Genomic DNA, 13,034 nt, shown 5'->3' with positions numbered 1-13,034 from the left:
GAAAAGCAAAAAATAAAGAAAGAGTAATGACAATGATACTTCTGCAAAGCTGATGATGGCATCATGGCACAGAGAATAGGATGCCACTCACTTGTGTTTTATTTTGCATAAAGACTAGATTCTGGTTCAACTAAATGTTGTGTGCTGACACGGTTTGCGATGGCTGTAAATATTTCCTTTCCCGTGCAGTAACTGAGCCCCAGGTGTACCTCGTTTTCCTTTGAGGGGATAGTGAAGAGGTTGAGGGAGGGAAGGACAAGGGCAGGGTCTGAGCTTTTGGTGGAAGTTACGCTTTCTAGGTACATTTTTATATTTCAAGTATTGAAATGGGGCAATAAAGACGCTCTGAAATGAAGGATCATTAAATGATCTGTTAGCGGGCATTGGCTCAGTGTCTGCTTTTAATACAGGAGTCAGTGCTGTGCAATGAGTTCTGCTTGACGTGGAGGGGGAGGCGAAGTATTAGTCTGTGAATCAGCATGAGCCATCGAGCACTGGACAAACTGTGCTCAGGGAGCCACGGTTTCCTGTCCTGTTCCGCTAGTTGGATTTTTCACGGAATGTTCTGCATTTACTGCACTTACTGCATCCTCACCGTGGGGCCGCGTTAGTTTTGCAGCCTGAGCCGAGCAGCGGGGAATGCACGGCACAGCCCTGTCTGTGACTCGCCCGGGGAGCTGTGAGCAGCCCTGCCCGCAGTGCGGGACCCCGGCCCGCCCTGCCCCGGCCCCCGCCGCAGAGAGGGCGCCAGAGACAATCACAGGTCCCAGCTCCGCAGGGGTAGGAAATCTTCCCAGAGCAAGCGGGAATTCTTCCAGAGCAACGGAACAAAACCAAAAAAAAAAAAAAAAAAAGGAAAAAAAAGGAAAAAAATATTAAAAAATTAAAAAAAAGGCAAAATAACGAATACGAAGCGAAGATTTTGCTAAAGCCCTTTGCTGCCATCTTTAGTTCGCCCATTAGGAAGCAGCAGTAGTTTATGCGTTGCATCTGCATTTCAGACTAAGTGATTATTGTACCTAATTACGGTTGATTGCTGATATTTCCTCACTCTCTCTCTTAGTCAAGCGCTTCTTCTGTATTTTTGTGTGTAGCGATGACAAGTGCAGTGCACTAGGCATTGCCCTGGGTTGGGTATGAGTATCTCCTGTACTGCGTTAAGATTTCCTTAAGTTACTTTTTTTAAGCTTTGCTACTGTTCTCACTTTATGCCGTGCAATATCATCTGCTGTGTTTGCTAAGCAAAAAAAAAAAAAAAAAAAAAAAAAAAGAAAAAAAGAAACAAAAAAAGAGAAAAATAAAAAAAAAAGAAAAAAGCAAGTGATGATGTCATCATGCTTTTCAGTGTTACAATGTTTCAGCGTTACAATGTTTCAGCGTTTATGTAGTCACAAAAATGTAGTAAATAAAAGGTTGGATTTTCCAGCACTTTAAATTTAGACATTTCTTGCCTTCTTTTGTTTCTCTGTGTGCAGCCAGGAGGCACTGGGCTGAGCCAAGGGGAGCAGGTGAGCCCCATGGGCAGCCCCAGGTCTCCCCTGGGAGGGGCAGCTTCGCTGGGGTCCTGGGAGGGACATCCACGGGGTGGGGGGAGAGGGAAGGACACATGAGAGGGCACCTAAGGCTTCCCGGCACTGTGTCTTCTTCCCTCTATCCACACAGCTGTGCAGCCCCCACCCCCAGCAGGCACTCCCCATCCCATCCCATCTCATCCCATCCCATCCCATCCCATCCCATCCCATCCCATCCCATCCCATCCCATCATGGTGGACTCTGGAAAGAGGAGTGCCAAGTGTCTGAGAGATGAGAGCAGTTCATACCAGATGCATTTCTCTAATTGAGGGAAAAAACATTAAGAAAATAAGTGAAGCAAATAATCTTGGTTTCCTTTATATCATCTAAGGGTATGGATGTCACCAAACTAATTCACAGAGGTGTTTCCTTTTGTGTGATGGAGTCCACCCCAGGCCTGCAGGATCAATATTTAATTGTTTAAAGGGATATTGTATTCCTTTCCTGTCACTGTTGTTAATGCCTTCGCTCTCTGTAATCCCACGGGGTCTTTTCCTGGGGATCTGATCAGAAAGATTACCCATCACTCGGGAGTGGTGGGAGGAGAGTCCCAGCCATAAGAGATTCAGGAATGCATCGAACCATTTTCTCTCTATCTCCTAATGAAGTGATGAAGCGTGTGCCACAAAATTTAACAGGGTTCTGTGGCAAATCAGGTTGCACTGCTGAGAGGAGGATTAAACCTTCATCGTTGTCCCATAAATCATGGCATCAGCTACATTTATTCTGATGGATGGTCTGGACTCTGCTGACAATATTTTATCTCTGGAAGCGCCTGCAGCCTGTGACCTGATGTGCAATTTCTTTTTACTGCTAAGCTGAGAGGCACCGAGCGCATCCCTTCGGAGGCCTCCCCCCTGGGCTTGGTATCCCGAGACCATGTCAGAAACCAAAGCATCACCAGGAACCCCTGTCCGGGGAAAGCACAAAGGCAAAGGGGATATAGGAGGCCAGAAATGTCGTCCATGCCAGCAGGAGTGCCTCTGGGATTTGTTCATCTGCAGATCATACCAGCCAGGCCTGGGATAACTCAGCGCTGACTCGGTCACTGTCTCCATGGGACGGTGCTGGCCAGGGCCACAGCGCAAGGTGAGGGCTCCAGCTGTGTTCACCCTCACCTGGCAGAGAAGGGGATGCAGAAAATGCTTTTTCTGAAAAAATAAAATCCAGAGAGGCCACAAGGGTTGAAGCACATCAGGCAGACGTGGGGACTGTTTCCCAGGTTCTCATCCCACGGGCCTGTGGACAACAATGGGTGGCATGTGGGCAGTGCCTGTCACAGCCACAGCAGGTCCCCTTGCTGTGACCCCTAGCCACACCTCCTGTCCTTTGTTTCCTTCTCACATGAGTCACTTTGGTCACTAATCTCTGCACAGGAGCGTGTCCCTGGGGTGCACCCATCCCATACAATGGCTCACTGCCCCATATCTTGGGCATCCCGGCCACTCAGCCCACACTGTAGGGACAGGCCAGTCACAGGCAGTGGCAGCTGGGGTGCCCAGGAGCCTGCACAGCTTCCCAGTTACTTCATCAACTTAGAACTTTATTTTGGAGCTGTATTTAACTCTGGTGTGTGCACCATTTATGCCAGCATGCTCAGGGGTTTGAGCTGGGCTTTTCACAGAAGTCCACAACCCAAACACCAAAATGAGCTTCACGAATTTTATTTTCTGAGCACTGGCAGAATGCAAGGGGAGCAGAGCAGTGCAAACCATCTCTCCAGAACAGGGAGAGGGGTTGCTCTTGCCTCAGTTGCACCTAGAGCCTTCCAGAGATGAAGACAGCAGCAGCAGCTGGACGCTGCCTTCACCCACCCTGGGTGGCAGCAGGGGCAGCAGAGGTGATGCAGCAGCTGCAGCCTGTTTGCCTGTGCTAACCCAGGGCAAGAAAGGCTGCCTGAGCTGCACCCTGCTGCCCAGCCAGGGGAGCTGTGCCTGGTAAGGAGGAGAGAGCTAGTATATTTGGGGGGGCCTATTGGCTTTTGTGTTTATGTGTGGGGGGAGGAAGCTGTGGGTCATGGCTCAGGTGCCCTGTGTGTGATGAGGCAGTGCTGCTGTCAATGTTATAAATTACCAATAAATGCTAAAAGCCTCCAGCAGGGCTGTAGAGGGGAGGTGGGTAATGAGGCAGGGGACAGAGCTGGAGGGGTGTGCTGCTGCTGGGGCCTGCAGCTGGGCCTGTCTCTGGGGCAGGGACAGGGAGGCCCCAGCAGGGATGGAGAGGTGGCTGTGCTGGTGCTGCCTGAAGACTGGGACAGGACCTGGACAAGTCCTGAGCAATTTTCTTCCTTTTAGGGCACTGCTGGAGGAGAGGAGGCTGCACAGTACCTAGCCCCTGTGCCAGGGCAGGGGGCCATTATTCTCCCTGGTGACAACCCCTGTTTGGATGGAGATGGCAGTATCACACCCATGCCTCTAGGAGCCAGCACTGTTATTTATGTACAGGAAAAAGCCCTTTGTAAAAATATGGTCTATTCATCAAGCAAAACAATTTCCTGCCCAAGGGAGGTGCCCAGAATTTGAGTCTCAGTTATGCTTTCAGTACTAATTATCACTTAAAGATCACTGGGAGGGAAAATTAATCCCTGTTATTGGCTCATTAGGAAGAAGTACTGCATGCAAAGTATAAGCACCTAGTGGAGATGAATCCACAGTGGCTGCTAATACATAAACCACACACTACTCAGAATATCAGTTGAAAGTGGTTGGCAGCAGAGAGAGTACCAAGGAATGCCAACACCAGGTGCTCACTCAGCCTGTGTGCTCTGCCCTGGGCACCCAGCTGTCCCCCGTATCACAGAAACGAAGCCTTGGCCTGGCTGAGGGTGGCCATGCTTTTGTTTTGGTAGCCCCATGAAGAAAGGACAATCCCAGCTTTACAAATGTCTCCCTCGGGTGACACTGCTCAGCCAAGGTCTGTCTCCACAGGTGGGAGGGGCTGCTTGGAGGAGGTGCTGCGGTGTATGGGACAGGGTTAACAATCCCCTCCCCTGGTAAGGGTGAGAAGGATTTTCACTGTTGGGAACAGGCTATTGGCTGGAGGCCAGGCTACGCCACTTTGTGAAGCTGGTCAAAGGTTTTATGCCTCTGGTGTCACCTGTGGCTTGGGCTTTTGATACGCTGTTTGCTGTCCCAAAGAACAGGTACCTGGGCTTTGGTCCTGCTGGATAAGCACAGTGGTTTGAATAGGATGCTCAGCATGTGCCTGGCACAAAGCCCTGGGTTTCAGCATAGTGTGATTCCTGCCTGCTCTGCTTGGATGAAAGGTAGCAAAGCATCTTACTTGAGCTTTGCTTGGTGGAGGATGCTTCCAAAATCTGTCAGTGGTGCGAGAGCCCTGAGAGGCAAAAGGAAGACTCATGGCCATGGCAGGAGGTTGTGGGAGACCCCTGTTCTGCAGCAGTGAGGCTCCTGCAAGGGGCTGGCAGCAGGCAGGGAGCAGTGGCCTCCTCCCTGGCAGTGTGTGCTGTCTGGGGTGACTTAGCTACAGAAGTGACTGTGTTCATCACAAACATCCCTGGTGATGCAGGGACCCGGCAAGTGAATTACTCAAATTACTTGAATCTCCCCAGTGGTGCACGGAGATTCAATCTCAGCCTGGCATTAAATCAAGTCAGTGACATAGATCAAAGGATACTGCTTTAATCACCTCGTTAGGCCACAGACATCATTAGTTACTCATTATGATGTGTTGATGCTGGCATTCTCTGTAACACAGTTATGTACGCTTGCTATCAGACATTTTTCTCATCAAACGGGATGTCAATACTTTAACATCTTAATGAGTTACAGTCAATATCCATTGCAATAAAGCTTGTGTTTTCTCATGATTTCATCTACCCTTAGGGTTTTGATTAAAATGGCTGCTTTTCCCAGGTAATTGATTGAGGAATTAGGGAAATTCCATGTAGGAATAAGCACATGCTGCTATGCAGGCTCTGAAAACCTTCAGTTGTCTGCAAGTGCTTCAGCCACTACAAGGGAGGTTGCAATTTTAATATGGATTTTGGATACTGTTGCTTAATTCTTCTTTCCCAATCACTTGTAAAACAGATTTAGTATCAAATAAAGTAATTAAAATATCTAAGAGTGTATTGGAAAAATGTTCCAAGCAAATAATTGGTTTGCAAAGGTCTAAGAATGAGAATAAGACCTGCTGTCAGGTGAGCAGCAGTTTGGATGAACTTGCACAGTTAGGAAGGTTTTCTGATTTACTGCATTGGCAAGATATTAAATCATTTGCAAGAACACAGAAGCAGGCAGAACAGATTGAAGGGTTATTTCAGGCTCAGGTTGAGCAGATATAATTTTGCAGAAGTCTCCAGTTGTTCAAATTAGGGGTGAGGCATCATCTATTTCAGCAAAGCAGATTTTTTGCCGAGTGAACTGTTAAAGTTTGCCAATGCAGTGGGAGAGTGAAGTCCTGAAGCTTCCCCAGCCCACAGACCACCTTCTAAATTCATCTGAGAAAAATGTTCATGCACCACCAACAAAAAGAAATGAAATATGAAAAGGAAGATGATGCAGCAGCACCCAGCCCGCAGACCTGCCCCATGGCTGTCTCCCACCCAGATGGAGCAGACAGACAGCACACAGGGCTGTGCTGCTGAGGTTGGTTCTCCCTGCTCTCCCCTGGGCTGGGACAGAGCTCTGCCCACAGGGAGCCCTCCTGCTCACTGCAGCCCTTCCCCTTGCACCCGTCTGGACAAATCGTGGCTCCAGTTAGGTATACCACTAAAATACAAATAACTTCAGTAATTCCCCTTTAAACAAACCTCCATGAAATTTGACACTTCTAATGACAGATATTGTATTGGCTGTAGTTGGGGACTGTAAAGCCACATTCAAAATGTCTTTTATTTTTAAAATGTCTTTTAGACAGGAAAAGAGCAGAGGTTTCCTGGATCTAATTTAAACCCTGAATTGGACATTTTTTTACTTTTTATGGTAGTGAAAGACTATGTGGTTGCTGGATTTGTAGGAATAAGAGAAAATTTGTCATATTCTTAGCAGTCACTGAAAATAGAAAGCCAGCCGTTGTGATTTGCTTTGGAAAACACCAGCCACTCCCAGTGCTGAGCTCACAGCCTGGGAAGGGCAAGCTCCCAGCACAGCCTGGCCATGCTGGGGGTGCACAGACACCCCGGGGTGCTGTGGCTGCTCTGCTGGGCTTCAGGGGCTGGGGAGCAGCCCTGGGCACCTGTCCAGCACACACCTGAGCTGTGGGGCCCAGGCACTCTTGGGAAGGGGTGGATAGAGAAAGTAAAAGCATAAAGAGTTCTGTAGAAATGATAATGCATGAGGGAATGCACGGGGGCTAGTGCTGCTATGGAAAGCCAGCACCCCAAACCCTTGGCTCATTTTCTGGTCATCACAACCTGGGGGGTTCCTCGGGACCTCTGCTGAGGGCCAAGGTTACATTCTGTCCCCTTGTCCTTGGAGGATTACATGCAGTGTGGAGTTACCAGCAGGAGTGACTTCTACAGTTACCCAGCTTGTCTGGATCACTGGAATCCCAAAGTTAGTAAACAAGAAATCTGCTCAGAAAATACTCTGAATGCAAGCCCCAAGGAAAAACGTGGCTGAAAGTATTCCTTTATACAAGAAGGAAAAGCCATTGTCTTTCCTTTCTGTGCAGCCCTTGCCACTGTGCTTTTCAAAGGTGCAAGGAAATTTTGCATATTCATTTTGAACAGGGACATGCAGATGAAGAGGTGCAGGTAAGGATGAAGGCAAAAGCAGCAAAGGCGGCAGGTGAAAGCACAAATATCCAGAGTGCTGATGAGAAATTAGACACTCTGGGGCCTGATTCCTGGAGTTAGGCAGAAGGAATTTGGTCTCTGGGCCCAAGGAGCTCCCATGGCTCTGCTGGGCTATGGATCAGGCCCTTGGCACATGGGCAAGGAGATGCAAGTGCTGGGCTCCCACCTGCCCCTTGCAGCCAGGCTGCAGATGCTGCCAAAGCCATTGCTCAGTGAGGGCAATAACGGTGCTGGGAGTCAGGACCCTGCTTGGAAGGTGGCTCCAGTTCTGTTTCCTACCTTTGCTTCCCAGCTTAATGCTCACCCTTTCCAGGGGCCAGGAGCTGTGGAAGGGATGGCTGTGCTGGGCCAGGAGGGCAGCCAGGGCAGCCATCCCTGTGGGCATGGCTCCCACAGGAGGTGATTCACAAGTGGGAGATGCGAGGGAGGGGCTGTAACGCCAGGTATCAGCTCTGCCAGCAAGCTCAGGAAAAGGGCTGGATGTACATCAGACATTTTAGCAGGCTTCTACTACAGAGTACAGCTGGTATGGGCTGAACTGCTCTGATTCAGATGTGGAACCTTTTGCAATGAGTTTACATCCCTAATAGAGACCAAATATTCTATTCAGAGGGGTTTTAAAGGCTGTAAAATACAAGCCTGGCTGAAGAGCAATCCCATGGGATGTTGGGCTGACACCAGCCCCTGATCTGTTCCCAAACCTGTCCTTCTCCATTGAAATCCTTTTTTGGTTGCTCAAAGGAGCAACTTGCCTTCAAATTTATGTGACTGCCTGCTTCTAGTTTTATCAGAAGTCTCACAAAATCTATCCTTTCATTAAAGCCTCACTGGCTGGAGGGAGAACTGTAACTTTCACTTGGGATGTTGCTTTGAACAGTGAAAGTCGGGAAAATCAGGGTGGTAATCCTTAAAAACTTCAGAACCAGAAGGCACATAAGACATGCCAGATTCTATCATCTGCAATTCTTTTTGATTGTAAATCAGTGCAGTGATATTTGAGAGTTTATTGAGTGACATTAATAACATGTCAAACCCCAAATGTTAACATTTGGGTTTAATAATAGTTTTCTCAGGTTGATGGAGGTTTCCATGAACTTCTGAAGGGAGAAAATCAGTGGCCAGAGCAAGGCTGACTGTGACCCATTAGTCTTTCAACAAATTTTAGTGGGCTTTGCATCAGCTGTGTGTTAGCAGCTTTTTCAATGTCACTCACTTCTGAAGGAGGCCTACCTAGAGTAATTAGCTCATTCACCTCTAACAGAAATTATATGTTCCTTATCTCTTTAATTAGAGTGCATATAATGTTAGTAATGATGTATTATCTATGTATTAATTTTAAAGGATTGTTTTGATGTCAGGCTTGCTTATATAGGGGCAGTGGTATGAGGATATGCATTAAAACCAGATTTTAAATCCCTGAAGAATTATATAGCCCAGCATTTCCAAAGCACTTGACCTTAAAAGCACTTTAGATTGCTCCTTCCTTATGTTTCATTAATTTTTTTACATTGTGCCTCACTTGGCAAACACCAAATTGCAGGAAGTCATGTGCAATAAGGGACAGAAACAAGTTCACTTTATTTGGCTCTTAGCGTGGTCATTGGCATGATGAGGAAGAGAGTGACAGCATCTGAGATGAAAACACAGCTGCAAACTCTGCAGCTCCACAACCCCACCAGGCTCCTGCAGTTACTCATTAGACCCTTTAGGGAAGGGAGAACAGATAGAGCATTACGTGGATTTAGCTTTGCTGCCAGTTCTTAAGGATTTCAGCCCAGAAGCTCTGTGGTGCTAGGTACAGAGGGCATATGTTGCTCCCCAGGGAGATGCCACAGGCCCTCCAGCTGAGTTCCAGCCCTAAGGTGAAACAAAGTCTTGTTTGTGCCTTCAACAGCTGAACTGGAGATGGAAAGGCACATCTGTCTGATCAGAGGTAAGGCAGACCTGGGAAAAGCAGGACTGAAGAGACACCAGAGTGTAGGTTTGGGACACAACAGTCTCCTAGGATGTCATGTCCCAGGACTCATCCAGGCTCAGGCAGCAACACACTGTGTAGGTGGGACTCAAAAGATGGGATCTTAATTTTAGGAAAACCAGCAGATTAAAATAAAGTTCTTGTTACAGAATGAGTGATGGGGAACCCAGGGTGTTTTCTCAGCTGCAGTCTGAATTAGCAGTGTGGTTGTAGCATTTTTCTTAGGCACTATTCCAGCACAACACTTAAGTATGTTCTTAATTAAATCATGTGAGTAGTTTAAGGGGCTGGAAAGCATGAAGCTAAATCCTTTGCTGGGGACTTAATATTAATGCCTCAGTTTCCCTTCTCCACCATAGAAAAGAAATATTTACTTCCCATACAGAATGCTGACAAGCTTAATTCAATCTTCCTTGTAAAGTGCCTTGAGGGCTTTAGGGAGAAGGTGCAATAAAAATCAGAATATTATTCTACACTCCCTAGCAAGACAGCACTTAGCTTTATATATTATCCTGCTGGTGATGCATCTCCCTCTGGCTGACAGCAGGATCAATTAATGTATACAAACCAAAAGAGGCTGTTTAGGAGACTTGTGGTCCATGTAATCTGCTAATACCTGATGACAAATCCAAACTTGAAAAGATGGAAAAGTCAGAGGTTTTAAGGCATTTTAGTAGACAGTGGAAGACTCTGAAGACTGTGTGTGTCTTCAGAGCAGCAACAGGAAAGAGGCTGTTCCTCCAGCATTCTTTACTCCTCATTGTTTTTTATGGCCTTTGCTCTTCCCTTTTCAGTTTTTCTGATGTTTGATAAATTAGCAAACGGTACTCTTACACTGCTCTCTTATTTCAGATTTTCTTCATTAGATTGAGAAGAATCTGGACCTGACCTCAGAGGCAGCTGGAGTTAAGTGAAGACAAGGGAACTGCTGCCAAGGAAAGGACATCAAGTGAAGGCAGCATAGGAGAGGTTAGGGCAGGGTGGAGCTTTTTAAAAACCCTCTAATTGTGCTTCTGCATTTAAACAGGTTGAAAGTGCTGTTCAGGACAGATATTGCAAGCAACACACATTTTCCTTAAGGTTCACTGATTTCAGTACAGCTAGTACAGGTATTTTGGATATTTTTAACCTCTGTCTTTTCATGCACTGAAATACAAGTATACTGTAATGTCTGCAAAAACAGACACTCAAAGTGAGTGCAAAAGTGCTACTTCAAACCATCTCCCAGATAAAAGGCAAACGATTGAATATATGAAGCTCTTCACAGGTAGTTGCTGTGAATCCTCATTTCCTGCCTTTAGTTCTGCACATTGTATTCTGGCAAAACTTAATGTTTTTTTCCTATTTTTGTCTTTTTTCAATGAAAGTACTTAAATTACCACATAGTAAACATCAAGAATCATAGCTACTCCTTTGGAATTTTTATGTTTGCTGTGTATTTAATTAATAAAATTGTTACAATGAAAATGAGTTTTAACAAATCTCTAAAGTACGTGAAAAAGTAAAAATAGCAATTCATGAATGAGTGATTGGTTTGTTTGTTTAATTTTTTTAAATATGACCGTTGGCAACTCCTTTCTCTGTTTATGTGTTTGTGCCCTGCCTTTCCAGGATACAGCCTCTTAATGGAAATAATATTTCCTCTTCTATGTCTGCTGCACTTGGCACACAATGGAGTCTCATTACTCAACAGAGCCTGTACGTGCCATGAAAAATAAATAATTAAACTCCAGCTATTTCAGTAGGTAAATACTGCCTTCCTCACCCCTGTGCATAAAGCAGCCAGTGTCCCACACCTGGCAGTGATCTCCTCTATGAGTTCAGCCTCCTTGAAGTCCTCTGGCATGAAACCTGGAGGTGCTGACGCAGTGTGTGTCACCGCAGGGCTGTCCTGGGGCAAAGGAGAGGGGGTCAGCTGGGACAGCAGTGCCCACCACCCGCTCTGCCTGCTGGGTTGGAGACAAAGGTGGAGGAATTTTAGAACCAAGCTATCTTTCTATGTGTATACATCTTCCAGCACCCTTTAGAGCTGTAGCTTCTACATGTGCTAAACAGATATTCAGTCATGTTTTCCTCTATTTCAGCAAAGATTGGCTTTATGATAGCTGGCATGGTGCATGGCCTGGGAGTTCCACACAAACACTTGAGAAGGATGAAGTGCTGTTTAGATTCCACCAGCAGAGAGAAGAAATGCACACCTGCCTCCCTGAGAGTCTCCAGCTGCACAGTTCTGAGGGCAGTGCTGCACTGGCAATTCCTAGCAACTGTGGGTGAGAGCAGAATTTGGGGGGCCAGTGGGGCCCACCACTGTCTGATCAGAGCTGATCAGTTTTACTCTTGTGTCTAGATTCAGCAGCTTCTTCTCATCTGTAATTTACCGTGTTTTCCCCTGAAAAGATATCTTCCCTCACCCTGAGGAAGTGTGAGGAAATCTCTGGGTTTTCTCTTCAACATATGCTGTAGCTTCTAACCCGAGTATTTTGGTGTTTGAGTAATGATGCAAAAAAGGACAACCCCTCAAATTGGACGTAATTTCTAAATGCCTCCATCAGAAGTTTTGAACGAAAGCTGATGGAGGGACAGGGTATGTCAGTCAGATCATGTGGCTCTGACCTGTGTAGGAAGTGCAGGCCTAATCCCTGCTAATGCCCTACGAGCATTGTCGAGGCAGCGTTGTACAGGCACCTGGAGCTGCTGCCAGGTCAAGCCTTTGGGTGCCCCCGTGCAGCTGCAGGAGTGTGTTATCAGCAGGGCGAGTCCCACAGTGCCGCCCGAGCTGCGGGGCGGTCGGTGCGTGCGTGGCACGGTGGGGGCAGTGCTGGTGGCACTCCTCAGGTGCCCTGGCAGCACTCTCTGCGCTTACCTCTGCCACGCATGGCTGAGCGTGCTTTGGCAAGGACAGCGGCCACCTGGTCCTTGCAATGAGGACCTGGCTTCCAGATTTTTAAACAGAAGCGAGGTGAATCCAGAAGGCTGATAGCAAAACAGTGATGAAGATTCATTGCTGTAGTGACCAGAGACACAGAGGATGCAAAGAAAAGCAACTTCACGTGATTTATGTCAGGAAGGTACGTGCTGTAAGTTAGAACAGTCCTAAAGATGCTGTGATGTGCCAAGCACATTTCTCTCTCTCTCAGGATTTTTATAAAGGTGCACAGAGAGAAGTGAAAGAGAAAACAATTTCTATTTCTGCTCCTTGTTTTTCTCTTGTGGAATGTGTTTGGAGATTGTTTACCTAGAGCAAATGCCTGGTTGGATCACGGTGGATTGTTTGGGCCTGATGGCCAATCAGATCCACCTGTGTCTGGACTCTGGAGAACAGGGTCACGAGTTGTGAGGGAGTGAGATATGATAGTTAGAGAGAGTAGCATGTAGTTTTTAGTATCCTCTTTTATATAGTATATTAATGTATCATAGCATAATTATAATAAAGAAATCATTCAGCCTTCTGAAATAAGTCAGACATCATCATTCTTCCCATTGGGTTCGCCGACATCTACAACACTGTGATCTATAGCAACCTCCTAAGGCAAGCCAGAATCCCCTTTTCATAAGCAATATATCTGTTTATGTAAAGAGGGGAAAATATTACAAGTCTTATGATGTTCTTTCCTGCCAAGGAAAAACCTGAAGCATTAAATGTGCAGAGTGACTTGGTGAATCAAAGCTGAGCAATGGCTTTAAATGTGCCACGTGTTCCTTGCTGGAGCTCTGTTGCTGACAGCT

General features: G+C 46.7%; 1 long non-coding RNA gene across 2 annotated transcripts; it reads left to right on the top strand.

The window, feature by feature from the left end:
- The first annotated feature begins 9,145 nt into the window (after positions 1-9,145).
- LOC137481576 (uncharacterized) lies at positions 9,146-11,528 on the top strand. Of its 2 annotated transcripts, none has more exons than XR_011003556.1 (4): positions 9,146-9,266; positions 10,175-10,277; positions 10,920-11,049; positions 11,393-11,528. It is a non-coding gene; the product is annotated as an uncharacterized lncRNA (long non-coding RNA). The 2 variants fall into 2 exon arrangements; XR_011003557.1 differs by having other exon boundaries at positions 10,175-10,417.
- The last annotated feature ends 1,506 nt before the right edge of the window (positions 11,529-13,034 follow it).

This window comes from Anomalospiza imberbis, chromosome 13 (genome assembly GCF_031753505.1).
Source record: "Anomalospiza imberbis isolate Cuckoo-Finch-1a 21T00152 chromosome 13, ASM3175350v1, whole genome shotgun sequence".
Taxonomy (NCBI): Eukaryota; Metazoa; Chordata; class Aves; order Passeriformes; family Viduidae; genus Anomalospiza; species Anomalospiza imberbis.
Note: the sequence above shows the minus strand (reverse complement) of the source record. Positions and strands in the feature narration are given on the sequence as shown.